The sequence below is a fragment of the Salvelinus alpinus genome, chromosome 16, assembly GCF_045679555.1.
Source record: "Salvelinus alpinus chromosome 16, SLU_Salpinus.1, whole genome shotgun sequence".
In the NCBI taxonomy this organism is placed as follows: Eukaryota; Metazoa; Chordata; class Actinopteri; order Salmoniformes; family Salmonidae; genus Salvelinus; species Salvelinus alpinus.
In genome coordinates, this window is record NC_092101.1 from 55,706,448 (window position 1) to 55,718,841 (window position 12,394).

The window sequence follows — 12,394 nt, forward strand, 5'->3', positions numbered from 1 at the left end:
TATCCGATCAGACCAGGTACTATGTAATACTCCCCCACCAGTATCCGATCTGACCAGGCACTATGTAATACTCCCCCACCAGTATCCGATCAGACCATGCACTATGTAATACTCCCCCAACTGTATCAGAACAGGTGCAATGTAATACTCCCCCACCTGTATCCGATCAGACCAGGTACTATGTAATACTCCCCGACCTGTATCCGATCAGACCAGGTACTATGTAATACTCCCCCAACTGTATCAGAACAGGTACAATGTAATACTCCCCCACCAGTATCTGATCAGACCAGATAATATGTAATACTCCCCCAGCTCTATCAGACCAGGTACTATGTAATACTCCCCCACCTGTATCCGATCAGACCAGGTACTATGAAATACAATGCCACCTGTATCCGATCAGACCAGACACTAAATACTACTCTCCCACCTCTATCCGATCAGACCAGGTACTATGTAATACTCCCCCACCTGTATCCGATCAGACCAGGTACTATGTAATACTCCCCCACCTGTATCCGATCAGACCAGACACTAAATACTACTCCCCCACCTGTATCCGATCAGACCAGGCACTATGTAATACACCCCCACCTGTATCCGGTCAGACCAGGCACTATGTAATACTCCCCCAACTGTATCAGAACAGGTGCAATGTTATACTCCCCCACCTGTATCCGATCAGACCAGGTACTATGTAATACTCCCCGACCTGTATCCGATCAGACCAGGTACTATGTAATACTCCCCCAACTGTATCAGAACAGGTACAATGTAATACTCCCCCAGCTCTATCAGAGCAGGTACTATGTAATACTCCCCCACCTGTATCCGATCAGACATGGTACTATGAAATACAATGCCACCTGTATCCGATCAGACCAGACACTAAATACTACTCTCCCACCTCTATCCGATCAGACCAGGTACTATGTAATACTCCCCCACCTGTATCCGATCAGACCAGGTACTATGTAATACTCCCCCACCTGTATCCGATCAGACCAGACACTAAATACTACTCCCCCACCTGTATCCGATCAGACCAGGTACTATGTAATACTCCCCCACCTGTATCCGATCAGACCAGGTAATATGTAATACTCCCCCACCTGTATCAGATCAGACCAGGTACTATTTAATACTCCCCCACCTGTATCAGATCAGACCAGGTACTATTTAATACTCCCCCACCTGTATCCGATCAGACCAGGTACTATGTAATACTCCCCCACCTGTATCCGATCAGACCAGGTACTATTTAATACTCCCCCACCTGTATCCGATCAGACCAGGTACTATGTAATACTCCCCCACCTGTATCCGATCAGACCAGGTACTATGCAATACTCCCCCACCTGTATCCGATCAGACCAGATACTATGCAATACTCCCCATATCTATCAGACCATATACTATGTAATACTCCCCCACCTGTATCAGACCAGGTACTATGTAATACTCCCCCACCTGTATCAGACAAGGTACTATGTAATACTCCCCCACCTGTATCAGACCAGGTACTATGTAATACTCCCCCACCTGTATCAGACCAGGTACTATGTAATACTCCTCCACCTGTATCAGATCAGACTAGGTACTATGCAATGCTCCCCCACCTGTATCCGATCAGACCAGGCACTATGCAATGCTCCCCCACCTGTATCCGATCAGACCAGGTACTATGTAATACACCCCGACCTGTATCCGATCAGACCAGGTACTATGTAATACTCCCCCACCTGTATCCGAACAGATCAGGTACTATGCAATACTCCCCCACCTGTATCCGAACAGACCAGGTACTATGTAATACTCCCCCACCTGTATCCGATCAGACTAGGTACTATGCAATGCTCCCCCACCTGTAGCCGATCAGACCAGTTACTATGTAATACTCCCCCAACTGTATCAGACCAGATACTATGTAATACTCCCCGACCGGTATCTGATCAGACAAGGTACTATGTAATACTCCCCCACCTGTAGCCGATCAGACCAGGTACTACATAATACTCCCCATATCTATCAGACCAGGTACTATGTAATACTCCCCCACCTGTATCAGACCATTTACTATGTAATTCTCCCCCACCTGTATCAGATCAGACTAGGTACTATGCAATACGCCCCCACCTGTATCCGATCAGACCAGGCACTATGTAATACTCCCCCACCTGTATCAGACCATGTACTATGTAATACTCCCCCACCTGTATCAGATCAGATCAGGTACTATGTAATACTCCCCCACCTGTATCCGATCAGACCAGATACTATGTAATACTCCCCCACCTGTATCAGATCAGACTAGGTACTATGCAATACTCCCCCACCTTTATCCGATCAGACCAGATACTATGTAATTCTCCCCATATCTATCAGACCATATACTATGTAATACTCCCCCACCTGTATCAGACCAGGTACTATGTAATACTCCCCCACCTGTATCAGACAAGGTACTATGTAATACTCCCCCACCTGTATCAGACCAGGTACTATGTAATACTCCCACACCTGTATCAGACCAGGTACTATGTAATACTCCCCCACCTGTATCAGACCAGGTACTATGTAATACTCCCCCACCTGTATCAGATCAGACTAGGTACTATGCAATGCTCCCCCACCTGTATCCGATCAGACCAGGCACTATGTAATACACCCCCACCTGTATCCGATCAGACCAGGCACTATGTAATACTCCCCCACCTGTATCCGATCAGACCAGACACTAAATACTACTCCCCCACCTGTATCCGATCAGACCAGGTACTATGTAATACTCCCCCACCTGTATCCGATCAGACCAGGCACTATGTAATACACCCCCACCTGTATCCGATCAGACCAGGCACTATGTAATACTCCCCCAACTGTATCAGAACAGGTGCAATGTAATACTCCCCCACCTGTATCCGATCAGACCAGGTACTATGTAATACTCCCCCACCTGTATCCGATCAGACCAGGTACTATGAAATACAATGCCACCTGTATCCGATCAGACCAGACACTAAATACTACTCTCCCACCTCTATCCGATCAGACCAGGTACTATGTAATACTCCCCCACCTGTATCCGATCAGACCAGGTACTATGTAATACTCCCCCAACTGTATCAGAACAGGTATAATGTAATACTCCCCCACCAGTATCCGATCAGACCAGATAATATGTAATACTCCCCCAGCTCTATCAGACCAGGTACTATGTAATACTCCCCCACCTGTATCCGATCAGACCAGGTACTATGAAATACAATGCCACCTGTATCCGATCAGACCAGACACTAAATACTACTCTCCCACCTCTATCCGATCAGACCAGGTACTATGTAATACTCCCCCACCTGTATCCGATCAGACCAGATACTATGTAATACTCCCCCACCTGTATCAGATCAGACTAGGTACTATGCAATACTCCCCCACCTTTATCCGATCAGACCAGATACTATGTAATTCTCCCCATATCTATCAGACCATATACTATGTAATACTCCCCCACCTGTATCAGACCAGGTACTATGTAATACTCCCCCACCTGTATCAGACAAGGTACTATGTAATACTCCCCCACCTGTATCAGACCAGGTACTATGTAATACTCCCACACCTGTATCAGACCAGGTACTATGTAATACTCCCCCACCTGTATCAGACCAGGTACTATGTAATACTCCCCCACCTGTATCAGATCAGACTAGGTACTATGCAATGCTCCCCCACCTGTATCCGATCAGACCAGGCACTATGTAATACACCCCCACCTGTATCCGATCAGACCAGGCACTATGTAATACTCCCCCACCTGTATCCGATCAGACCAGACACTAAATACTACTCCCCCACCTGTATCCGATCAGACCAGGTACTATGTAATACTCCCCCACCTGTATCCGATCAGACCAGGTACTATGTAATACTCCCCCACCTGTATCCGATCAGACCAGGCACTATGTAATACTCCCCCAACTGTATCAGAACAGGTGCAATGTAATACTCCCCCACCTGTATCCGATCAGACCAGGTACTATGTAATACTCCCCCACCTGTATCCGATCAGACCAGGTACTATAAATACAATGCCACCTGTATCCGATCAGACCAGACACTAAATACTACTCTCCCACCTCTATCCGATCAGACCAGGTACTAGGTAATACTCCCCCACCTGTATCCGATCAGACCAGGTACTATGTAATACTCCCCCAACTGTATCAGAACAGGTACAATGTAATACTCCCCCACCAGTATCCGATCAGACCAGATAATATGTAATACTCCCCCAGCTCTATCAGACCAGGTACTATGTAATACTCCCCCACCTGTATCCGATCAGACCAGGTACTATGAAATACAATGCCACCTGTATCCGATCAGACCAGACACTAAATACTACTCTCCCACCTCTATCCGATCAGACCAGGTACTATGTAATACTCCCCCACCTGTATCCGATCAGACCAGGTACTATGTAATACTCCCCCACCTGTATCCGATCAGACCAGACACTAAATACTACTCCCCCACCTGTATCCGATCAGACCAGGTACTATGTAATACTCCCCCACCTGTATCCGATCAGACCAGGCACTATGTAATACTCCCCCACCTGTATCCGATCAGACCAGGTACTATGCAATACTCCCCCACCTGTATCAGATCAGACCAGGTACTATTTAATACTCCCCCACCTGTATCAGATCAGACCAGGTACTATTTAATACTCCCCCACCTGTATCCGATCAGACCAGGTACTATGTAATACTCCCCCACCTGTATCCGATCAGACCAGGTACTATTTAATACTCCCCCACCTGTATCCGATCAGACCAGGTACTATGTAATACTCCCCCACCTGTATCCGATCAGACCAGGTACTATGTAATACTCCCCCACCTGTATCCGATCAGACCAGGTACTATTTAATACTCCCCCACCTGTATCCGATCAGACCAGGTACTATGTAATACTCCCCCACCTGTATCCGATCAGACCAGGTACTATGTAATACTCCCCCACCTGTATCCGATCAGACCAGGTACTATGTAATACTCCCCCACCTGTATCCGATCAGACCAGGTACTATGTAATACTCCCCCACCTGTATCCGATCAGACCAGGTACTATTTAATACTCCCCCACCTGTATCGGATCAGACCAGGTACTATGTAATACTCCCCCACCTGTATCCGATCAGACCAGGTACTATTTAATACTCCCCCACCTGTATCCGATCAGACCAGGTACTATGTAATACTGCCCCCACCTGTATCCGATCAGACCAGGTACTATGTAATACTCCCCCACCTGTATCCGATCAGACCAGGTACTATGTAATACTCCCCCACCTGTATCCGATCAGACCAGGTACTATGTAATACTCCCCCACCTGTATCCGATCAGACCAGGTAATATGCAATACTCCCCCACCTGTATCCGATCAGACCAGGTACTATGTAATACTCCCCCACCTGTATCAGATCAGACCAGGTACTATGTAATACTCCCCCACCTGTATCCGATCAGACCAAGTACTATGTAATACTCCCCCACCTGTATCCGATCAGACCAGGTACTATTTAATACTCCCCCACCTGTATCCGATCAGACCAGGTACTATGTAATACTCCCCCACCTGTATCCGATCAGACCAGGTACTATGTAATACTCCCCCACCTGTATCCGATCAGACCAGGCACTATGTAATACTCCCCCACCTGTATCCGATCAGACCAGGTACTATGTAATACTCCCCCACCTGTATCCGATCAGACCAGGTACTATGTAATACTCCCCCACCTGTATCCGATCAGACCAGGTACTATGTAATACTCCTCCACCTGTATCCGATCAGACCAGGTACTATGTAATACTCCCCCACCTGTATCCGATCAGACCAGGTACTATGTAATACTCCCCCACCTGTATCCGATCAGACCAGGTACTATGTAATACTCCCCCACCTGTATCCGATCAGACCAGGTACTATGTAATACTCCCCCACCTGTATCCGAACAGACCAGGTACTATGCAATACTCCCCCACCTGTATCCGATCAGACTAGGTACTATGCAATGCTCCCCCACCTGTAGCCGATCAGACCAGGTACTATGTAATACTCCCCCAACTGTATCAGACCAGATACTATGTAATACTCCCCGACCTGTATCTGATCAGACCAGGTACTATGTAATACTCCCCCACCTGTAGCCGATCAGACCAGGTACTATATAATACTCCCCATATCTATCAGACCAGGTACTATGTAATACTCCCCCACCTGTATCAGACCATGTACTATGTAATTCTCCCCCACCTGTATCAGATCAGACCAGGTACTATGTAATACTCCCCCACCTGTATCAGACCATGTACTATGTAATACTCCCCCACCTGTATCAGACCATGTACTATGTAATTCTCCCCCACCTGTATCAGATCAGATCAGGTACTATGTAATACTCCCCCACCTGTATCCGATCAGACCAGATACTATGTAATACTCCCCCACCTGTATCAGATCAGACTAGGTACTATGCAATACTCCCCCACCTTTATCCGATCAGACCAGATACTATGTAATTCTCCCCATATCTATCAGACCATATACTATGTAATACTCCCCCACCTGTATCAGACCAGGTACTATGTAATACTCCCCCACCTGTATCAGACAAGGTACTATGTAATACTCCCCCACCTGTATCAGACCAGGTACTATGTAATACTCCCACACCTGTATCAGACCAGGTACTATGTAATACTCCCCCACCTGTATCAGACCAGGTACTATGTAATACTCCCCCACCTGTATCAGATCAGACTAGGTACTATGCAATGCTCCCCCACCTGTATCCGATCAGACCAGGCACTATGTAATACACCCCCACCTGTATCCGATCAGACCAGGCACTATGTAATACTCCCCCAACTGTATCAGAACAGGTGCAATGTAATACTCCCCCACCTGTATCCGATCAGACCAGGTACTATGTAATACTCCCCCACCAGTATCCGATCTGACCAGGCACTATGTAATACTCCCCCACCAGTATCCGATCAGACCATGCACTATGTAATACTCCCCCAACTGTATCAGAACAGGTGCAATGTAATACTCCCCCACCTGTATCCGATCAGACCAGGTACTATGTAATACTCCCCGACCTGTATCCGATCAGACCAGGTACTATGTAATACTCCCCCAACTGTATCAGAACAGGTACAATGTAATACTCCCCCACCAGTATCTGATCAGACCAGATAATATGTAATACTCCCCCAGCTCTATCAGACCAGGTACTATGTAATACTCCCCCACCTGTATCCGATCAGACCAGGTACTATGAAATACAATGCCACCTGTATCCGATCAGACAAGGTACTATGTAATACTCCCCCACCTGTATCAGACCAGGTACTATGTAATACTCCCCCACCTGTATCCGATCAGACCAGGCACTATGTAATACTCCCCCACCTGTATCCGATCAGACCAGGTACTATGTAATACTCCCCCACCTGTATCCGATCAGACCAGGTACTATGTAATACTCCCCCACCTGTATCCGATCAGACCAGGCACTATGTAATACTCCCCCACCTGTATCCGATCAGACCAGGTACTATGTAATACTCCCCCACCTGTATCCGATCAGACCAGGTACTATGTTAATACTCCCCCACCTGTATCCGATCAGACCAGGTACTATGTAATACTCCCCCACCTGTATCCGATCAGACCAGGTACTATGTAATACTCCCCCACCTGTATCCGATCAGACCAGGTACTATGTAATACTCCCCCACCTGTATCCGATCAGACCAGGTACTATGTAATACTCCCCCACCTGTATCCGATCAGACCAGGTACTATGTAATACTACCCCACATGTATCCGATCAGACCAGGTACTATGCAATACTCCCCCACCTGTATCCGATCAGACCAGGTACTATGTAATACTCCCCCACCTGTATCCGATCAGACCAGGTACTATGTAATACTCCCCCACCTGTATCCGATCAGACCAGGTACTATGTAATACTCCCCCACCTGTATCCGATCAGACCAGGTACTATGTAATACTCCCCCACCTGAATCCGATCAGACCAGGTACTATGTAATACTCCCCCACCTGTATCCGATCAGACCAGGTACTATGTAATACTCCCCCACCTGTATCAGAACAGGTGCAATGTAATACTCCCCCACCTGTATCCGATCAGACCAGGTACTATGTAATACTCCCCCACCTGTATCCGATCAGACCAAGTACTATGAAATACAATGCCACCTGTATCCGATCAGACCAGACACTAAATACTACTCTCCCACCTCTATCCGATCAGACCAGGTACTATGTAATACTCCCCCACCTGTATCCGATCAGACCAGGTACTATGTAATACTCCCCCAACTGTATCAGAACAGGTACAATGTAATACTCCCCCACCTGTATCCGATCAGACCAGGTACTATGTAATACTCCCCGACCTGTATCCGATCAGACCAGGTACTATGTAATACTCCCCCACCTGTATCCGATCAGACCAGGTACTATGTAATACTCCCCCACCTGTATCCGGTCAGACCAGGTACTATGTAATACTCCCCCACCTGTATCAGATCAGACCAGGTACTATGTAATACTCCCCCACCTGTATCCGATCAGACCAGGTACTATGAAATACAATGCCACCTGTATCCGATCAGACCAGACACTAAATACTACTCCCCCACCTCTATCCGATCAGACCAGGTACTATGTAATACTCCCCCACCTGTATCCGATCAGACCAGGTACTATGTAATACTCCCCCACCTGTATCCGATCAGACCAGACACTAAATACTACTCCCCCACCTCTATCCGATCAGACCAGGTACTATGTAATACTCCCCCACCTGTATCCGATCAGACCAGGTACTATGTAATACTCCCCCACCTGTATCCGATCAGACCAGGTACTATGTAATACTCCCCCACCTGTATCCGATCAGACCAGGTACTATTTAATACTCCCCCACCTGTATCCGATCAGACCAGGTACTATGTAATACTCCCCCACCTGTATCCGATCAGACCAGGTACTATGTAATACTCCCACATGTATCCGATCAGACCAGGTACTATTTAATACTCCCCCACCTGTATCGGATCAGACCAGGTACTATGTAATAGTCCCCCACCTGTATCCGATCAGACCAGGTACTATTTAATACTCCCCCACATGAATCCGATCAGACCAGGTACTATGTAATACTCCCCCACCTGTATCCGATCAGACCAGGTACTATGTAATACTCCCCCACCTGTATCCGATCAGACCAGGTACTATGTAATACTCCCCCACCTGTATCCGATCAGACCAGGCACTATGTAATACTCCCCCACCTGTATCCGATCAGACCAGGTAATATGCAATACTCCCCCACCTGTATCCGATCAGACCAGGTACTATTTAATACTCCCCCACCTGTATCAGATCAGACCAGGTACTATTTAATACTCCCCCACCTGTATCCGATCAGACCAAGTACTATGTAATACTCCCCCACCTGTATCCGATCAGACCAGGTACTATTTAATACTCCCCCACCTGTATCCGATCAGACCAGGTACTATGTAATACTCCCCCACCTGTATCCGATCAGACCAGGTACTATGCAATACTCCCCCACCTGTATCCGATCAGACCAGATACTATGTAATACTCCCCATATCTATCAGACCATATACTATGTAATACTCCCCCACCTGTATCAGACCAGGTACTATGTAATACTCCCCCACCTGTATCAGACAGAAGGTACTATGTAATACTCCCCCACCTGTATCAGACCAGGTTCTATGTAATACTCCACCACATGTATCAGATCAGAATAGGTACTATGCAAACTCCCCCACCTGTATCCGATCAGACCAGGCACTATGTAATACTCCCCCACCTGTATCCGTTCAGACCAGGTACTATGTAATACACCCCCACCTGTATCCGATCAGACCAGGTACTATGCAATACTCCCCCACCTGTATCCGAACAGACCAGGTACTATGCAATACTCCCCCACCTGTATCCGAACAGACCAGGTACTATGTAATACTCCCCCACCTGTATCCGATCAGACTAGGTACTATGCAATGCTCCCCCACCTGTAGCCGATCAGACCAGGTACTATGTAATACTCCCCCAACTGTATCAGACCAGATACTATGTAATACTCCCCGACCTGTATCTGATCAGACCAGGTACTATGTAATACTCCCCCACCTGTAGCCGATCAGACCAGGTACTATATAATACTCCCCATATCTATCAGACCAGGTACTATGTAATACTCCCCCACCTGTATCAGACCATGTACTATGTAATTCTCCCCCACCTGTATCAGATCAGACTAGGTACTATGCAATACTCCCCCACCTGTATCCGATCAGACCAGGTACTATGTAATACTCCCCCACCTGTATCAGACCATGTACTATGTAATACTCCCCCACCTGTATCAGATCAGATCAGGTACTATGTAATACTCCCCCACCTGTATCCGATCAGACCAGATACTATGTAATACTCCCCCACCTGTATCCGATCAGACCAGGCACTATGTAATACTCCCCCACCTGTATCCGATCAGACCAGATACTATGTAATTCTCCCCATATCTATCAGACCATATACTATGTAATACTCCCCCACCTGTATCAGACCAGGTACTATGTAATACTCCCCCACCTGTATCAGACAAGGTACTATGTAATACTCCCCCACCTGTATCAGACCAGGTACTATGTAATACTCCCACACCTGTATCAGACCAGGTACTATGTAATACTCCCCCACCTGTATCAGACCAGGTACTATGTAATACTCCCCCACCTGTATCAGATCAGACTAGGTACTATGCAATGCTCCCCCACCTGTATCCGATCAGACCAGGCACTATGTAATACACCCCCACCTGTATCCGATCAGACCAGGCACTATGTAATACTCCCCCACCTGTATCCGATCAGACCAGACACTAAATACTACTCCCCCACCTGTATCCGATCAGACCAGGTACTATGTAATACTCCCCCACCTGTATCCGATCAGACCAGGCACTATGTAATACACCCCCACCTGTATCCGATCAGACCAGGCACTATGTAATACTCCCCCAACTGTATCAGAACAGGTGCAATGTAATACTCCCCCACCTGTATCCGATCAGACCAGGTACTATGTAATACTCCCCCACCTGTATCCGATCAGACCAGGTACTATGAAATACAATGCCACCTGTATCCGATCAGACCAGACACTAAATACTACTCTCCCACCTCTATCCGATCAGACCAGGTACTATGTAATACTCCCCCACCTGTATCCGATCAGACCAGGTACTATGTAATACTCCCCCAACTGTATCAGAACAGGTACAATGTAATACTCCCCCACCAGTATCCGATCAGACCAGATAATATGTAATACTCCCCCAGCTCTATCAGACCAGGTACTATGTAATACTCCCCCACCTGTATCCGATCAGACCAGGTACTATGAAATACAATGCCACCTGTATCCGATCAGACCAGACACTAAATACTACTCTCCCACCTCTATCCGATCAGACCAGGTACTATGTAATACTCCCCCACCTGTATCCGATCAGACCAGATACTATGTAATACTCCCCCACCTGTATCAGATCAGACTAGGTACTATGCAATACTCCCCCACCTTTATCCGATCAGACCAGATACTATGTAATTCTCCCCATATCTATCAGACCATATACTATGTAATACTCCCCCACCTGTATCAGACCAGGTACTATGTAATACTCCCCCACCTGTATCAGACAAGGTACTATGTAATACTCCCCCACCTGTATCAGACCAGGTACTATGTAATACTCCCACACCTGTATCAGACCAGGTACTATGTAATACTCCCCCACCTGTATCAGACCAGGTACTATGTAATACTCCCCCACCTGTATCAGATCAGACTAGGTACTATGCAATGCTCCCCCACCTGTATCCGATCAGACCAGGCACTATGTAATACACCCCCACCTGTATCCGATCAGACCAGGTACTATGTAATACTCCCCCACCTGTATCCGATCAGACCAGACACTAAATACTACTCCCCCACCTCTATCCGATCAGACCAGGTACTATGTAATACTCCCCCACCTGTATCCGATCAGACCAGGTACTATGTAATACACCCCCACCTGTATCCGATCAGACCAGGCACTATGTAATACTCCCCCAACTGTATCAGAACAGGTGCAATGTAATACTCCCCCACCTGTATCCGATCAGACCAGGTACTATGTAATACTCCCCCACCTGTATCCGATCAGACCAGGTACTATGTAAT